Source organism: Podarcis bocagei (assembly GCF_964188305.1).
Source record: "Podarcis bocagei genome assembly, chromosome: 7".
Taxonomy (NCBI): Eukaryota; Metazoa; Chordata; class Lepidosauria; order Squamata; family Lacertidae; genus Podarcis; species Podarcis bocagei.
Genome location: NC_138132.1, coordinates 15,717,282 through 15,736,156, shown reverse-complemented (window position 1 = coordinate 15,736,156; position 18,875 = coordinate 15,717,282). Strand labels below are relative to the sequence as shown.

The following is an 18,875-nucleotide window of genomic DNA, read 5'->3' as shown; positions in this document are numbered from 1 at the left end:
CCAGACCCTCTAGGTCAGCGTTTCCCAAACTTGGGTCTCCAGCTGTTTTTGGACTACAATTCCCATCATCCCTGACCACTGATCTTGCTAACTAGGGATGATGGGAGTTATAGTCCAAAAACAGCTGGAGACCCGAGTTTGGGAAACACTGCTGTAGGTGAATATCTCAAAATCTAGAAGGGTTCAAATAAAAAAAGAAAGAAATCCTAACAAATACTCTTAAAACACACACAAACACACACTCTTCGTCATAACTGCAATAAAAACTGCTTCGCCCCCTTCCCTCTCCAACCCATTTTCCTTTCGTCTCTTATCTTTCATATGGCAAGCTTGTGAGCAGGCACCATGTTATTTTAAGCAGTCACATGCAACCCATTCTGGAAGGCGTTTAAAACTGAAGAGCAGGTTTAAAATAAAATAATAATAATAATAATAATAATAATAATAATAATAATAATAATAATAATACTCTAAATAAATAAACATAACCCAAAAGGGGCCTTTAAATCTCACTGGAATTTGGCTCATTGCCTTCTCCTGGAGTCTTAAATGGCACCCCTTGGACTCCCTTAGCCCTTGGAAGAAGGAAAACCCACCATCCAACTTCCCAGTTTATTCTGCCAAACCCGCAGAGAACGAGTGTTACGTGTGCTTGCTTTGGCTTTGGCTGTTGCTCGACAGAAGACAGCTTGGTCAATTAATCATGCGTCTTGTTGAATGGGGTCCTCACTCATTAAATCTGCATGCATTTGCATATCAACTAACACAGCCGTCCGGATTTTCCTTTTTTTAACACATCCCAGTTTACCAGCGGTGCATCCATCTATCTGTGTGTCACGGCACATCAAGCGTCAGAAAGGATTTCCTTCTGTGTAAGAGAGAAACTTGCCTGCAACGCATGGAAGTGTGGAACTAAAAGGGACCTGTCTGTGGTGTTCTCATTGGCATCTGGCTGGTGACTGTGAAAATAGGTTGCTGGACTAAATGGGCCACTGACCTGACCTGATCCAGCAAACTCTTTTGTAGGTCCAACTAGGGAGATCCTAGCTGATTAGGAACATAAGAATAGCCCTGGCTTGGGTGGCCAATGGCCCCTGTATCTAGCTTCCTCTTCTCACAGCGGCTACTCAGATGCCTGTACCAAACCCTCAAGCAGGACTTGAGCAGAACAGCATCTCTCCCCTCTTGTGGCTTCCAGCAGCTAGCATTGAGAAGCACGACTGCCTTCGGTTGTGGAGGCATTGCACCATCATCGTGGCTAGCAGCCACTGATAAGCCTTCTCTTCCATCTTCCATGAATCCATCTAATCTTCTTTCAGGCCATCAGAGCAATTTCCATGTTTAATTGTGCACCATGTGCTTTTGCCATTGCAAGGCCCCCCACTCCTGGGGGAAATGGGACATTGCTTTCTCCCACTTGCCATTTCTAGCAATTGGCATTCAGTGCCATGTTGCAGAGGTGGGTCAGAGCCGATGACCGCATTCCGAGACCCTCCAAGCATCCCTATTTTACAGGGACATTCCCGGATTTACAGAAGCCATCCTGGTTTCTGTTTGATTCTGGAATGTCCCGCTTTTCCTTAGAATATCCCTGTTTTCATCAGAGAAAAGCTGGAGGGTATGGAGTTATGAGACCCTCCCAAGTCCAGGAGATAACTAACTATACAACATTTAGAAGGCAGCTGAAGGCAGCCCTGCTATAGGGAGGTTTTCCAATGTTTAATATTTTATTATGTTTTTATATATGTTGGAAGCTGCCCAGAGTGGCTGGGGCAACCCAGTCAGATGAGCAGGGTATAAAATAATAAAGTTGTTGTTGTTGTTGTTGAATAGGATGTCCCTATTTTCATCGGAGAAATGTTGGAGGCTGTGCATTCCCCTTGTAGGGGGCTGCATGTCAACTGTGGACAGGGCCAAAGCCAGTGGAGGCAGGGGTACCCCTTTTGCCATGATGTAGTTACTTTACTTTTCCTCCAACTGCACCAAGTGCCTGTTCCTGCTCTGTCGGTGGTATCACCTTCTCTAGGCAGTCTTTTAATCCAAAAGGTAGTTTTGCTATTGAGCTGACCACTTGCAAAGAAGCTTCCAAAATCAGACCGAGGGCCATATAACATTTGGGCATGGGCTGCCCACGCCTGCCATAAACTAACAGTGGAGTACAACATAAGGGTTTGGCTGCACTGACCTGATTTTTGTTGTGTATTTAAAGTACATCCCCCCACCCCATTAAATCCTGGAAACTGTAGTTTGTTGTGGGTGCTGGGAATTATAGCACTGCAGAGAGTACACTACAACTCCCAGGACTCTCTGCCAAGTGCAGGAAGTGGTGCAAGCAGTGCAGGGGTCAGCAAACTTTTTCAGCAGGGGGGCAGTCCACTGTCCCTCAGACCTTGTGGGGGGCTGGACTATATTTTGGGGAGGGAAATGAACGAATCCCTATGCCCCACAAATAACCCAGAGATGCATTTTAAATAAAAGCACACATTCTACTCATATAAAAACACGCTGATTCCCGGACCATCTGCAGGCCAGATTTAGAAGGTGATTGGGCTGGATCCAGCCTTAGTTTGCCTACCCATGGTATAGTGTGTACACTGCACCAGACAAGCAGGAAAGATCCTATTCTGGTTCACATCCAACCCCACTTCCTTATGGCGCAACACCGGTGACCTTTTCCCTGTACCTGGCACGCTCTTGATCTTCAACCCCTCCAAAATTAACCCCTTTCCGCACCACCCAAGTGATACCAACACACACCAGGTCCTAAGGTTTCCGGGAAAAGCACTCCCACTTGCTTCTAAAGGGATTGTCCCTTTCCACAACCCATATTTTGAGACCCTTCTTGCATACCATAGAACTGACACGCTTAACCTCTGCACACACACACCCCAGTTCCTATATGGAATTCCCCCCCCCCATGGTGTTTGCAAATCCCACAAACAATCCGTGCACCAATGGAAAGTTTTATCACAGTTCAAAAAGAACGAAAAAAGTTGGCTTCCACCAGCTTCCCACCATTTCAGATTCTTTCAGTCTGTCCTGAAAGTCGTTTTAGCCTTTATTTTATAAGATTCCAAACATTGGGGGGGGGGGTAAGCCCCCTATTGCTTGCCCTTTCCTGCCCCTCTCCCCAAATTTAAACTTGACTACAGGGGAGCAGGCAAAATGCCTCCATTTGGAGAGAAAACAAAGCCAGAAAAACGACAATAACAAGCACATTGCTCCCTATTCCTCCCCTGGGGGGGGGGGGAGCCACACAACCTTCCCCACTAATCCAAGGTCAACACTTCTTGACACTCACTTTCCTCTGGGCTTTGTCACTCCGGGGGTGTAGGGAGGGGGGATCTGTCCCAAAGCAAAACCTTCAGTTTCTTGGAGTGAAGGGCAGGGGGTGACCCCGGCGCCTGGGTCTTCAGTCGATCCCAGGAGAAGAGACCACAGATAAGTGAAAAACAAACTCCCAAATTTGAGGGCGCCTCCAGTCCAAGTAGATGCTGTCCCTTGTGATTCCAGATAAAGAAAAATGATGGTGACAAATATGATGATGGGTGTCTCTCCCAGGTTGTCCTAATGTCCTTCCTGGTTCCCTGAGTGTCCCTCCCTTGCTCCGCCCCCATCCTGGATCGTTCCCTTGCCTATGTCACCCAGCTCCTGGCTTCCTCTCTGCACCACCCTGGCTCCTTGCTTAACTCTAACAGCTAGCTGTCTGTCACTCACCTGGATTGACGGGGAGGCTTTCCCCCGATGCTCTCGGGCTATTGGACAGAGAGGACCCCCTCCGGCTCCAAGGCGCGCGCGGGCGCGCAGACCCCTCGTGCGCTGAGCTGCTGGAACGGCTTCTTCTGCTGACTTTCCGCTTGCAATGTCGAGCCTGCAAGCGGTTCGCGCTCCTGCCTTCCTGGTGTTCAAACAAGTTTTACAACCCTGCTCGCTGGCTTTGGCTTTTGCTTTGGAAAAACAAAAGCTGTGACATCAGAGGCCGAAAGAAACGGGGCGGTTGGGGGGGGGCACCCGGCCTGCAGGAAACCAGCTTTGAGATAGTGAAACCAGGAAAATCCCACGAGTGCAGAAGTTTGAAGCTTTCCCAGCTGAGAGCAGCTGCCCCTTTTATTATTACTAGTGTCAGTGGGTGTTTTTTTTTCTGGGAGAAATGGTGGGGGAACTCACCAGAAGTTAGTTTGCTTGCTTGCTTGTTTGTTTGTTGTGGGGGGCACACACCCCCTATAGTGGCTACATGTAAGATGTGATTAATAAACTCAAGCAGACAATGATCTGGATTAGAAATGGCGCAACTTTATTGATAACAGATAGAGGTGGATTTTTGGTTCAGGCATTGGGTTCCAGCCTCAACAGACAAAAGATAATTATTATTTAAATTTTAAAAGGTAAGGGAACTCAGTTCCCCTGAGTTCTGCTAAAAACAACAACCCCTGACTATTATTATTAACAGCAGCGGAACTTTAATAAAATCTACCATTCTTTTGTTCCTTCCCAGCTGTGCCAAAACCCTTTTATTTCTTGGGTGTTTTCTTTTTTATATATGATCGGTTTTTAATTAAAAGTTTCAGAACACAATAAAAGCAAAACAGAGAGTAAGAATTGGAAAGAAAGAGCATGGAAAAGAAAATGAAGAAAAAGAAGAAAAGTAAAATACAAAACCCTCTATGAAGATTGTATCTTTACTCTTCATCCACACAAAGGGAGGCAGGCCATCCCAGCTCACATCTGGGCACTTCCCTCCTCTTACCACAGCCTCCCACCCTGGAAGATCCTCTCTGCCCTGCTTCTCACATTCTGATTCTATAACTTGTTTGGCAGGCAGACGTTCAGCAGGTGAAGCTTCTCTTGTAGTGCAGGTGGAACATGTCGTTGGTATGTCCAAGCCTCGCAGGTTTATCTCCAGGATCTCCAGCACAAAGATTTAGCAGCAGTTGTCCGTTAATAAACTGCTTGGCAGGAAGACGTTCAACAGGTTAAGCGGGTTTGTTTTGTTTTTGCAGGAAGAGACTGTAGTTCAGTGGCAGTGCAAGTCTTTTGTAGGCCCAGGTCTCCCAAATTCAATCCCTGGCATTTCCAGTTTAAAGATCATTACTTCATAGAGTTGAGGGTTAGATTGCAGGGACAGATGATGCAATGCACTCTGGACGTTGATAGACTCCCAACTCCCATCAGCCCCAGCCAGGATGGTCAATAATCGGGGGTAACGGGAGTTGTAGTCCAACAAAAGTCTGGAGGGCACTGGGTTGGCTGGGTTGGAGAGTTCCCAGCTGTCTGCTAGAGGCAGAGACCAACAGTCTGCCTGACGCTATGGCAGCTTCATAAGTTCAAAACCTTTGAAGTACCTCTCAGTCTTGCCATTCCCTTCGCTCCACAGTGGTTAATTTCCTAATGAGACAGATGCCAATTATGCCAGGGCAGAAGGTGGTTTGAAAGCAACACCCTCTCATTTACTCACCTGTCCCTCCCCTTCAGATTGCTGCTGGCAGTTTTGCACAGTGATGCACCGGGGAAAGGCACTCTGTCTGTGCTCAGAGACACGTTTTCAGTCGTTATGTCTTACTGATCATTTACACCCATGAAAGCCTGCTTTGGTGTGATGCTAGCACAGTCCTTAAAATACACAACAACTCATAACCAGCGTAGTGTAGCAGACTGAGTGTTGGACTAGGACCTGGGAGACCAGGGTTCAAATTCCAGCTCAGACATGAAACTCACTGGGTGACTATGGCCCAGGAACTTTTGTCTCTCAGCTTAACCTACTTCACAGGGTTGTGGGGAGGATAAAAGCAGGTCTCTTTTTCAGCTAGAACTCGCCGGAACTCGGTTCCGGCACCTCTCAGGTAGGTGCTATTGCCATTCTAAGAGAACAAAGAAAGTGTTCGTAGTGAATTCTGGCATCCCTTTTTCTAGAAAAATAGCACCGGAACCCAGTCTGCCGTCTTGAGCTCCATGGAGGAAAGGCAGGGATGCAAATGTAATAAGCAAGCAAACGTTTTGGAGAGGCAGTGTGGTGTAGTGGTTAGAGTGTGACCTTGAGCCAGTCACAATGTCTCAGCCTAACCTTCCTCATTGGGCTGTTGCAAGGATATAGCAGGAGGGGAGAAAGAGCTTTGTTCATCACCTTGAGCTCCTTGAAGGAAAGGTGGCATATAAATGCATTAATAAAAAGAACATTAAAAATTCATCCTGATTTCTTTGCAAGGCGATTAGACAATGTGGTCTATTTAATGAGCTGGTTTGTTTGCAAATGGCAGAACCACACATAGCCCATCTAATTCAGCCAGTGTAAGCAGGAGCACTCTTTCCCCCTCTGTGGTTCCTGGCAACTAGTATTCAGAAGCATTACAGCCTCCCACTGTTTGAAAACCTTGCCTGGACTCTACCACTTCAGAGTAGATCATATGGCGGGGGAGTGGCATGTTGGAATTGCTCATCCATGGGGTGGAGGGCAGAAAATATATGTAGAAAACTTGCATGCTGTTAGGCTCGTCCTTGACATTTTGGTTTTCCAGATGGACGAGTTATTGGTTGTTGTTTTTTTAAAAAGAGAGTAATAATTTAAACAATGAGGGAGTATACAAATATGCAACTCCCCGCCCCCCAAAGTAGCACAGTCCAGGAAGTACTGAACCACTTGATTCTGTTGATGGCAGAATTGGTAGCCTAATTGGCTGAGTCTTGCAGCCTGTGGGAAATCGAGTTGTTAAACCTCAGGAGCCATAAATGTCTGTCAGTTTCCGGAAGTGGGTTTTGTGTGTGTGTACATTTTCAAGCTGTCTTTCTTTCATTATATAACTCTTCTGCCAGAAGCTATATAGGCTGAAATAATATTTGTTCTTAGGCTTGGCACTTGGAAAGATTGACATGCAAGGATGGGAAATCTGCAGTCCTCCATACATTTGCTCGACTACAGCTCCCATCATCCCTGGCCATTGGCCATGCTGCCTGGGGGCTGATGGGAATGGGAGTCCAGCAGCTGCTGTAGGGTAACAGGTTCCCCACCCCTATTCTGGGGGAGAGGGCAGAGAGCAGAGTTTATTGGCACCCCGCATTTAAAGCGCTATGTTCCACTTAAAACAGTCACGGGTTTTCCTCAAATAATTCTGGCAGCTGTCGTTTGTAAAGGGTGCTGAGACTTCTTCGGAGGCTCCTATATTCCCCTTGCAGAGCTACAATTCCCAGAGTGCTTTAACAATGAATCCCTCTTTCCAGAAAATCTGCTAACTGTACCTCAGTCTGGGGAGTAGGGACCTTTAGAGCAAATCTGTGGACAGTGATGCAGGTAGCTTAGTGGTAGAGTGCATGTTTTTGCACGCAGAAGGTCCCATGTTCGATCCCTGGCATCTCCAGTTAGATGGATTCAGTAAAAACAGGGAACAAAGGCACTGTGGCTCTCCAGATCTTAGAATCAGAATTGTAGAATTGGAAGGGACCCCAAGGGTCATCTAGATTCTATCCCAACTCCCTGCAATGCAGGAATCTCAGCTAAAGCATCCATGACAGATGGCCATCCAACCTCTGCCTAAAAACCTCTGAACCTCGGAGTTCTGTAATGATTTCATGCTCTTTACTGCAGCTTGTAAACCAGTGATTGAATAGCCCCCGAACCTCAGGCTTTTATATACATTATTTACACAATGAGTCCCGTATGATTGGCTGATTCTGCTTCCCTCCTGGAGCCTGATTGGTCTTTTCCTGCAAGTCAATCAGTTGTTGCATTCTAGGATCCTACTTGCCTATTGTTCTAGGACCCAAGCTTAGTACATAACAGCCTCCAAGGAAGGAGAGTCTACCACCTCCCGAGGGAGACTGTTCCACTGCTGAACAGATCTTACCTGTTGGATCTTGTTGGACTGCAGCTTTCATTATCCCTTACTTTTGGTCATGCACACTGAAGCTGTTGGGAATTGGGACTCCAGAGACACCTGCAAAGTCACAGGTTCCCCAACCGTGTGGTACAGGCAGGTGATGAGAAAGACCTCTATTGAAGAGTCACTGCCTGTCTGGACCAGATGAACAAGTCATCTGACTTAGTGCTTCCTGTGTTCTTTGCAGACTCATTGGGATAATATCAGAGTCTTGTTTGTTGTCATTTCATGTTCGGTTATCTTTGTTCTCACAGCACGGTCCATGGCTAAAACCAAAACACTGGCTGGTCAGAAAAACAGATCTGGGGCCTAAGGGTCATTGCACCTGAGAAAATGTCAATAAAAGCAGGTATTCTGCTGATACAGAGAGATCGCCCTGTGGGACACATACAAACACACAAAGAGGGAGAGCACTCCGCCCTGTCTGCCTCCAACCCAGAAATAATACCTGAACAAAAACAGCCACTCCTCTCTGTCACAACAATGCATTGCACCGCTCAAGAAGCACAATGTCTTTGCAGACAGAGAAATCCTTCCGGCAGAGATGGAATGCTGGGTGGAACTCCCAGCAATCAGGGAAACCAGAATTGTCACAGCACCCGTGAATAGCTCTAGGTCCCTGTGTTGTTTTGGGGAGCATGTTGGTGCTTGCAAACTGTGCTGCGGGGAACCCTAGAGAGGTTCCTTAGAGTTTTATCTGAGCGTTCCTAGGTGGGACATGGCAAACAAGCTTCTCTGGAAAAGCATTCACATGCCCCCCAACACCCACCCTATTAGCCAGCATAACGTAGAGGTTAGGGCATCAAGCTAGGAATGAAGAGGTGTGAGAAACAGCAAGCCAGCCCATGCAAATTGTTTAATGGAGGGAGGGGAGGCGCTTCACACAGCAGTTTAGCAAACCACTCTGTCAAGTGTCTCCTCCTTTAAAGGGGGCAGGGCTAGAGATGAAAGGGGAGGGGCTTGGGGAAAGTTGTGGGGAGAGAGGCAAGGGGTAGGTGGGGTGTAAAGGGGGGTAAGTGGGGCAGACAGCAATGGGGTAAATGCAGTTATCGAGCAGGAGTAGCAGCCCCAAGTTATTAAAAAGAAATATGATGGGTTGTTTGCATTTTTTAACGCTTTTTCTGCTTGTGTGTTGTAGCGTTTCTGTACTGACTCTTCCCTCAGTGGTTCCTTAAGCTCTTCATTGCCCACTCCTCCAAAAATTTCTAGCTGTAATACAGTGGTACCTCAGGTTACATATGCTTCAGGTTACATACGCTTCAGGTTACATACGCTTCAGGTTACAGACTCCGCTAACCCAGAAATAGTGCTTCAGGTTAAGAACTTTGCTTCAGGGTGAGAACAGAAATCGTGCTCTGGCGGCACGGCGGCAGCAGGAGGCCCCATTAGCTAAAGTAGTGCTTCAGGTTAAGAACAGTTTCAGGTTAAGAACAGACCTCCAGAATGAATTAAGTACTTAACCCAAGGTACCACTGTAATAATAATAATAATTTATTTCTTTTTTATACCCCACCCATCTGGTGGGTTTCCCCAGCCACTCTGCGCGGCTCCCAACAGAACTAACGAAAAAGCATCAGCTACTAAAAGCTTCCCTAAACAGGGTTGCCTTCAGATGTCTTCTAAAAGTCAGATAGTTGTTTGTTTCCTTGACATCTGATGGGAGGGTGTTCCACAGGGCAGGCACCACTACCGATAAGGCCCTCCACCTAGTACCCTGTAACCTCACTTCTCGCAGCGAGAGAACTGCCAGAAGGCCCTCAGAGCTGGACCTCAGTGTCCGGGCTGAACGATGGGGGTGGAGACGCTCCTTCAGGTATACAGGACCGAGGCCGTTTAGGGCTTTAAAGGTCAGCACCAACATTTTGAGTTGTGCTTGGAAAAGTACCGGGAGCCAATGTAGGTCTCTCTGGACCGGTGTTATATGGTCTCGGTGACCACTCCCAGTCACCAGTCTAGCTGCCACATTCTGGATTGGTTGTAGTTTCTGGCTCACCTTCACGTAGAGAGCATTGCAGTAAGCGTGCTGGCGAACAGGATCAGCCAGGACACGAAAATAAGTGCTCAAAATGACAACAGGTACATGCAGGTGGAGACTTGCTTCCTTTTCCTCTCCATCCCACCCAAAAGCCTCACTGTGGGTTATCTCAACTCCACCATTTCCTGTCTCCTTGGAATATTTTGTCAGGAAGTTTGGATTTTAATTCCCCGCTGGGGCTGACCCCCAAACAGCGGATCAGCCCAGACATTCCCTGCCCTTCTAAACTAACTCTGTCCCCAGCCATGGTGCATTACAGTCAATGTTTCTCAAACTACCCTTCCTTGGCTGACTCCTGTGGTCCCTCCTTACCCGGGAAGTCCCAGGATGTAATAATTCCATCTGAAGATGGTGAGAGCAGTTTGACAATGGGACTCGTTAGCTACAGGGCGGATGGGCTCTCCCTTGCTGGAAGCCTACAGACACAGGGAGGGCAGCCGTCCATTGTGGGTTCCCTAGCTCAGGATCTCGTGCATCAAGCATGGACAATGGACCAGAGAGTCTACAAGATCTCCTCCAAGCCCCTGACTCTGTGATTCATGTAACATTGGAAGCTGCATTTATTAATAATATCAATATTTTATTCAGAGAGTTTCAGTTTTAGAAAATAAAGTGGCGAAAGGAAAAAGGAAAAAAGAGGGAGAAGAAAAGTGTAAAAAATAAGAAATATATAATATGATGCAGTAGTTATATCAGTTGCATTTCCATACAGAATTATATAGATAGATGAATAATATTACTGTCCTAATACATATATGATTATTAATAATCTAGTATATTCTGTATAAACGCATTCCAAATGTCAATATATTTATCTGGAAAAGCCTATAAGCGGGCTGCACGGAAGTTACTGGCCCAGAGATAAAGTCCCTTCCAGAGAAGAATGGACTATGCTGAAATGGCTAAAATGATCGGAAGAGTTAGAAATCAGGAAGACCAAAATTTTAATAAGGAATGGGAAAAATGTATTACTTATCTTAAATACCATTGTAAACAGCTAAAATCGTAGGTTGAATTCAGGACATAATGGAAGAGGCAAAGGATTTGGAGTATCATAAAAGACGCGGGAGGAAATGATTAATAATAGGACTCACAAAGGGGAGGATGGAAGTCCAGAAGATTCCTTGGAATCTTGTTTTTATGATTTATGTTTGATATACCTCTGTAAAATTTCAATTTGAAAAACCAAATAAATAAATTTTCAGAAAAGTCCATAAGTCTATAAGCGATCCATTTACATGGTGCAGGTGTTGTCATGCCGTCAGTTCATTGATTAATGGGGATCAAATATTTATTCTTCCAATTCATCAATACCAGTCTCTTGGCCACATTTTGGGCATGTCTTATACTGAGTCAGACTGTTGGGTCCATCTAGTGATGCCTACACTGACTGGCAGAAACTCTCCAGGGTTCCAGGCTGGGACTCTCTCCCAGTCCTGCTTCCGAGGTGCCATCAGGGACTGAGCCCAGGATCTCCTGAATGCAAAGCAGATGCCTTTCTGCTGAGCGACGGCCCTTTCCCAATTCATGGAAGTCCTGGAGGTGACACGGCAATCAGGGTCGTGACCCCACTGCTCCTGTTCAACCATCCCAGTGGCAATGTGACTCACAGTCTGCAGAGCCCTGAGCCGCCCTTCGACTGAATGTTTGTGAGCCGATTGCCAATACGATACCCAACAATGCTTTCAAATGCTTACCGCACCCCAGAAAGTTCACCGAGGGCATGATGGTGACATCTGTCTCCTGCTATCTCTCTCCACAAAGCATGAGAAAGAGGAAAATGTCTGGTCTTCTGTGGTATACTACCTCTGAACATGGAAGCTCCATTCCTAGCTGAAATATACTCAGAGTCGAGAGTGGATTTCATGCTCTTTATTCAGCTCATAGTAGTGGTGAGGAATGGAAGTTCCCCCACAATATCTGCTTTATATACATTATTTACACAATGGGCTGCACGTGATTGGCTAATTCTGGGATTCTCCTGTAGGCAAATCAGGTTGTGGATTCACTTCCACCTGGAGCTGGATTGGGTGGCTCCTGTGGACCAATCATATTGCTGCATTGTTCTAGGACCAATCAGACTGCTGCATTTTGGATCCTATTGTTCTAGGACTAATCAGACTGCTGCATTTTGGATCCTATTCAACTCAGTACATAGCACTAGCCATCACAGTAAAAGGACTGCTGGAGGGGGGGAGAGAGCTAAATTTCTCTAACCTGGGGGTAGAGGAACTGTGGCCCTTCAGACTATCAACTAGCCATGATGAACATGTTCCACAGTGTCAGAAGTATTATACCTCTCCATACCAGTTGCAGGGAATCACTGGTGGGCAGAGTGCTGTTGCTCTCAAGTCCAGCCTGCAGGCTTCCCACAGGCACCTGGTTGGCCAAGGTGAGAACAGGATCCTGGACCAGGTGGGCCATTGGCCTGATCCAGCAAGTCCATCTTATATTCTTACGTTGTTGGACTTCATCAGCTGCAGGCAGCGTAATTATTCCTTTAAAGCAGTAGTATGCCTTTTCAAACAGTCATGGCTTCCCCCAAAGAATCCTGGGTTGATGTACAGACCCCCCAACTGACTCTATTTTCCAGGGACAGTCCTGGACTTAGAAGAAGCCATTCCGGTTTCTGATTCGATCCCAGGAGAATGTCCTGTTTTTCCTTAAAGGTAAAGGGACCCCTGACCATTAGGTCCAGTCGTGGCCGACTCTGGGGTTGCGGCGCTCATCTCGCTTTATTGGCCAAGGGAGCCAGCATACAGCTTCCGGGTCATGTGGCCAGCATGACTAAGCCGCTTCTGGCAAACCAGAGGAGTGCAGGGAAACGGCGTTTACCTTCCCCCTGGAGCAGTACCTATTTATCTACTTGCACTTTGATGTGCTTTCGAACTGCTAGGTTGGCAGGAGCTGGGATCGAGCAGCGGGAGCTCACCCTGTCATGGGGATTTGAACCGCTGACCTTCTGATCGGCAAGTCCTAGGCTCTGTGGTTTAACCCACACTGCCACCCGCTTCCCTTTTTTTCCTTAGGACGTCCCTATTTTCATTGGACAAAAGTGGGAGGGTATAGAGTTATCCTGTGTAGGGAAGGCTTTTTAAATGTTTAATGATGTTTTCATATGTGTTGGAAGCCACCCAGAGTGGCTGGGACTACCTAGGGTGGGGTAAAATTGTTGTTGTTGTTAAATAGGACGTCCCTATTTTCACTGGAGAAATGTTGGAGGGTATGGATTTAGTTTGTTAAGGATGCTGAGAGTTGGTAGGAGGCCCCTATTCTCCTCACACAGCAGCATTTCCCACAATTCCCTGGATAGGCAGACGAACTGTTAAACCACTCAGATTGCTTTAGCTTCAACAACAAACAAATCCAGTGATGGAGAGCCTGTGGCGCTCCGGATGTCATTGGACTCCAACTCCCATCAGCCCCAGCCAGCATGGCAATGGCCCATAGTCCCAGGGTTGATGGGGGTTGTAGTCCAACATTAACTGGGGGGGGGCACAGATTCCTCATCCCTGTCCCAGGCCAACTGGTGCAGATCAAAGGTGGGAACCTTCACCCCCAGGTTCTCGTTCCAGCCCCTGGGGAAATGGGACCCTGAAACAATTTCGCAAGGCATTGCAGGATCTCACCACCTGGGCTGTGGGAAAAACCAAAACATAACAGAAAACTCGCGTCCTTCTCAAGCCAGCTACGCTGAGTTGATGGCAGATCGAAACATGCCAGATCTTGCCTGGTTTTGCTCTTGTTTCGCTGCCTTTTGGTTTCCCTTGGGAAATGGCTGGGAAACTCGGGCCTGTCTAGGGAAAGTTGTGCAGGTGGGGAAGAAGGCGGGGAGAGAATCAGCTTCCCACCAGCTTCTAATTTATATATATTTATATAAAACCAGGCAAGGAGGCAAGGAGAACAGCCCACTCGCTTTCAGTACTCAGGCAAACAAATTGCCACCAATCACAAAAGCAAACCTTGTTGATTTTATCTTCAGTTCCTTCATCACTTCCCCCTGCACTTAATCTGGGTTTTGAGCATAAGAACATAAAAGCCTTCTGGATGAGGCCAATGACCCACCTAAACTAGCATAAATTTCCAGTGTGGCCAGCCTGTGGGAATCCCACAAGCAGGATTCAAACACAATAGCCCTCTCATTTAACTGGTATTTTAGAAGCATAGCTGCCTCCCATTGTGGATGCAGAACATAGCCATCATAGACAAGACAGCCACTGTTTACAACTGCATTCTAATTATTATTATTGTATATTGCTTTTTTGATATAAGTTGTTTATTTTAAAGTTATGTTTTATTATGGCTTTTTTGTATTGCATCAGATTGTGATTAGGTGTGTGATCTTTGCTGTCTACAGTGGTACCTGGGGTTACATACGCTTCAGGTTACAGACTCCGCTAACCCAGAAATAGTACATTGGGTTAAGAACTTTGCTTCTTAGCTAAAGTGGGGCTTCAGGTTAAGAACAGTTTCAGGTTGAGAACGGACCTCCGCAATGAATTAAGTACTTAACCTGAGGTACCACTGTATTTTGTTGTTTCTCTGACTTGAAAACCGCCTTGTGTATAGTAATATAGAAAGGTGGTGGTATACAATTTAAAAGTGAAATGAAACGTAATCTTCCATGCATTTGTCCAAACCTCCTTTAACAGCCATCCGAGTTGGTGGTCATCTCTGCCTGTCCTCCCATGGGAATGAATGGGAGCCATGCTGGCAGGACACACTTCTCTGCATGTTCAAAACAATCCATTTATGAGATACAATCGGGACATCCGTCGGCATGCAGAAGCACAACTCTCCCCAATTGCCCCATGGGTGACAACACTGGGTGTTCCTGTTGGAATTATGGAGTGAGAAGCTGGCAGACAAATTCGTCTCCACGGCCAGAGTGGTAAAGTGGAGAGGGAAATACTGTAAAGTTAGAGAACAGAAAAAGCACTCCAAAGGATGCTGCGCTGTTCAAAGGGAGCACAGTGGGTGCACAGCGCAAAACCTTGCTCAGATGTAAGTCTCACACTGTTTAATGGAGCTTTGTTTGGGGTATGGATGAGTGGTGTGGAATAGGGTTTGCATTTTCATGTGAGATGGCCTAATTCTTCACTGTAACACATCCGTCCTTCGAAAACTGCAGTTCTCAGAATTTTGTGATGCTGCTCTCCAACCAAGAACAGTGTATAAAGATGCATACATTAGGGGGAAGAGTGCAGAAAAATGCACGTGCTAATGAATAGAAAACATGAATTGGGGGAGATTGCTTGATTGAACAAATGGGCAAAATTGCTTGCAAAAATGTGAATATTAGGATAAATGCGCTATTTACCTTTCACAGAGCTACAATGCCCAGCAGCCTTAACCAGCTTAATTCCTAGGATTCTTTTAAGGAATCCATGTGCTTGAAATGTTTGGTGTATATGTGACCAGGGCTGGTTTCTTATAGCACAACCAATCCCTTTAAAAAATGACAGTCCATTTATTTATAATGGTCTATTCTATGACCGATATTCAGGGGAAAAAACTAGATAAATATATAAAATACTACCAAACAAACAAAGCAGATACCCATCACAATAAACGGGTTGGTAATTGTATTGCCGGGCATAGAGAGCAAAATTGTGAATTTGCTAAAACTATTCCCTGGTAATATTTACATGTTGCACCACAATATTTAGCAGTCCTGGAAGATGTTGACGTGTTCTGATTTGAAACAAGTAAGCAAACACAGAAAGTATCTGATCAGCCTGGGAATCTCTGTAGAAAGGGTTAGATAAAAATGTTACATACATCACAACAAAAATAGAAATTTGTAAGAACGTGAGTTAGCAATTCTGCCTCTCCAGATTGACAGAGACATTTATGTTGACAATAGGGGATTTTTTGCAAACTCCCCTCCAGAACTAATAATGGAAGAATATTTAAATACACTAGAGTAAACACAATAAAAAAACAACAACCCAGACTTTTTGTGATTTGGAAAGTAATGAGGAAATGCACTGATGAGTGTGGAATGACCAAATGTTTCATGGGAAGATATGTAAACATGCCACAAGCAAACCCAAACGAATGAACATTGTCACAAAACTGCCCTGTAATCTATTGAGCATTTGTTCTGACATAGTCTACTCACTGTGTAAGCTTTGTGCAAACAAATCAGGATGGGTGCTGAGTAAACAGGTCAGTGGTGGAACTGACTTGTTCCACCTCTAGAAACTGGAGGTGCCTGGAAACTGGAGAAGTTTCTTTAGGTCTTAGCTGGGCTGGCCTCTAAGTGCAATTCCGGCTATTATATTAATGATGTGGCACCTAGGAATATGGATTATTTCCCCCAGCCCTGCCCACATCTGTCATGCAGGAAACTAAGCCTGTTTTGCTTTGTATTCTTGCATTCTGGCATGTTCTTGGACTCGGCCCCAGAACCTCTTTTCCATGGCAGGAGCCACCCTTAAACATGTGAAGTAAAGAACATTGTGTTTCTGAGCATACACAGAGTGTGACACACCCCCCCCACTACTGAGTAACCAAGAGCCCCTGAATGGTTAAATATCAGGGGATTAAGGGATTCATGGAAGAGACTGGAACTCGCAGGCAGGCTTGGGCTGGGCCTCATTATGTCACCATTTAAATTCTTAACCGCAGCTGTTGACTTAATGCTCCCCTCTTAACCAACAAGATATCTGTAGAGAGAAAATGGTTTAGCAGTGATGGAGTGTCAGTGGCCCTCCAGATGTGACTGGACTCCAACTCCCATCATTCCTGGTTATTGGCTGTGCTGGCTGGAGCCGATGCGAGTTGGAGTCCATGCAGTTCTGTTGCTTGAAGCTACAGCAGCAGCACAGATGGGACTTTTACTCTCTCTGGTGAGCCCCTGAGCAGTCCAGCAACCACATCACTCTGTACAGCTGGAAGATCAAGGGGCAAAGTATCCAGCTGCTGATAACAGGAACTAAGGGCAGTGGGGCACCCTGGGACACAGGAGGGTGCGGGGAGAACAGAGCAGAATCAGATCCAGTCAAAACACCACAACTTTAGGGTTCATTAGGTCAGGCCTGGTTGTACAGGACAGTCTGCAACAGGCCTGGGAGGACTTGAGGGATAGGAATAAGGAATTGTAGAGTTGGAAGAAACCTGTGGATCTAGTCCAACCCCCTGAAATGCAGGAATATGCAGCTAGCCTGTATAAAGATTGAACCCACAACCTTGCCATTATCAGCACCACATTCTAACCAGCTTAGTAACTGGATACTACTTTGTTGTTTTGTTGTTGGTTTTTTGTTGGTTTTACTATTGCCCAGAATGGGTTTATTTTACCCAGTTTTTGTTCTATTGCCGTCTTGTGCTTCCCTCCAACACCTTGGTCCTTGGAATCACTTTAGATCAAAGCCGCGGAAAGCTAGTTGTGCTGCTTTTGGGGAGCTCATCCTGCTGAGAGGGGCCCAGGATCTCTGCCCCAATGACCTGCCCAAACCGTTTAGGTGCCCCGAGAAAGAGAACTCTGAACACAACACAGTGAAGAAGTTAGAAGGGCTCCCTCTGTGCCCCACCCCTTTAAACACTTCAAACACAACATCTAGCAGCAAGCAATACGTTTCACATTCTATCCACAACTTCTGGAAAACCCCAAGGCTGCAAGGAAACCCAAGCTGGAAAACCCCAAACAGCACAATAGCATTTTAAAATGAAACAGTCAAACCAGGGTCAAGTTGTGATCTGGCAGCTTTCCACCCCAACAGTTCCTTTCAAGAGCCCCAAACACAGAGATGCTACAGCTGCTACATCCCCTCGTCTGCTTGTTCCTCCCTCTGGTTCCCTTAACCCAGGCTTCCTCAACCTCGGCCCTCCAGATGTTTTGAGACTACAATTCCCATCAACCCTGACCACTGGTCCTGCGAGCCAGGGATCATGGGAGTTGTAGGCCAAAAACACCTGGAGGGCCGAGGTTGAGGAAGCCTGCCTTAACCCACCCACCCACTTCCCCTGCATACGGGACCACAGCAAAGCATTTGATTCAGACATTGATGCTTGTTTGTTTTTTGTAGATTTTCTGTTTCTGGATGCTCCCAAGTCAATATTTGAGAAAGGAAAGGAACAATATTCATGAAAAACTCAGTCCCGGATGAGGAAGCAAAGAGTGCACATTCCCAGAACCATGTCTCCACTCGTATTTGTAGACAATCACCTGCCCCCATAGCAATTTCATCTTTAAAATGCTAAATAAATAAATAAAATCAATCAACAGAAGATCCAAGAAATGCCCTGCAAAGTGTGGTTTGGGCCTTTCAGACAAGCTGTTATTGTTAACAGTTGCTGGCAAGTCACCCCAGTGAGCAAACAGTACTATCTAGTGGTTAGAACTTGCAACTACAAGCCAGCACAAGTCTCTGAGCTTGTAATGGCCAAAGATTATTATTTCAGCCCCTTCAGTATGAACAAGGGTGCATCAAAAAAAGAGAGAGAGGTCTCTTCTTCCAAGGAGCTTACAGTTACAACAGAGATGGCCACCAACTTGGGACAGCTTTAAGAGGGTTGAATAAATTCATGGAGGACTATGAATGCCCACTAGCGATGATAGCTATCGCTGTGCCAGTTGGAGGCAATAATGCTTTTGAGCACCACTTGCTGGGAACCACAGGAGGGGAGAGGGCTCTTGTGTTTGCAGGTTTCCCAGAGGCATCTGGTTGGTCAGTGTGAGAAGATGCTGGACTAGGTGAGCTGCCGGCCTGATTTAAATTATTGGACAATGATTCCCATCCCTCTCCGCCAACATGGCCAATGGTCAGGAATGATGGGAGTTGTAGGCCACATCCACAGGAAGAAGCAAAGATCACCAGTGTCGAAGCAATGATTCTTCAACATCAACTCTGTTGGACTGGTCATGTTGTTTGGATGCCTGATTATCGTCTTCCAAAGAAACTACTCTATTTTGAACTTTAAAATGGAAAGCGCATTGCTGGTGGTTAACAAAAGAGGTTCAAAGA

The 18,875-nt window shown here is 46.1% G+C and overlaps 1 protein-coding gene across 4 annotated transcripts in view; it reads right to left on the bottom strand.

Annotated features, from left to right (window-relative positions):
• The window catches only part of PHLDB3 (pleckstrin homology like domain family B member 3), a 37,412-nt gene extending 33,516 nt beyond the window's left edge, over positions 1-3,896 (bottom strand). Inside the window, exon 1 of one of the 4 annotated variants that reach the window (XM_081200355.1) lies at positions 3,718-3,896. The gene's annotated coding sequence lies outside the window, so the exon portion shown is untranslated. Of the gene's footprint in view, positions 1-3,301; positions 3,585-3,717 lie in introns of those variants that run through there. The other 3 variants (XM_081200352.1, XM_081200354.1, XM_081200353.1) reach the window with 3 other exon arrangements.
• Positions 3,897-18,875: the final 14,979 nt, after the last annotated feature.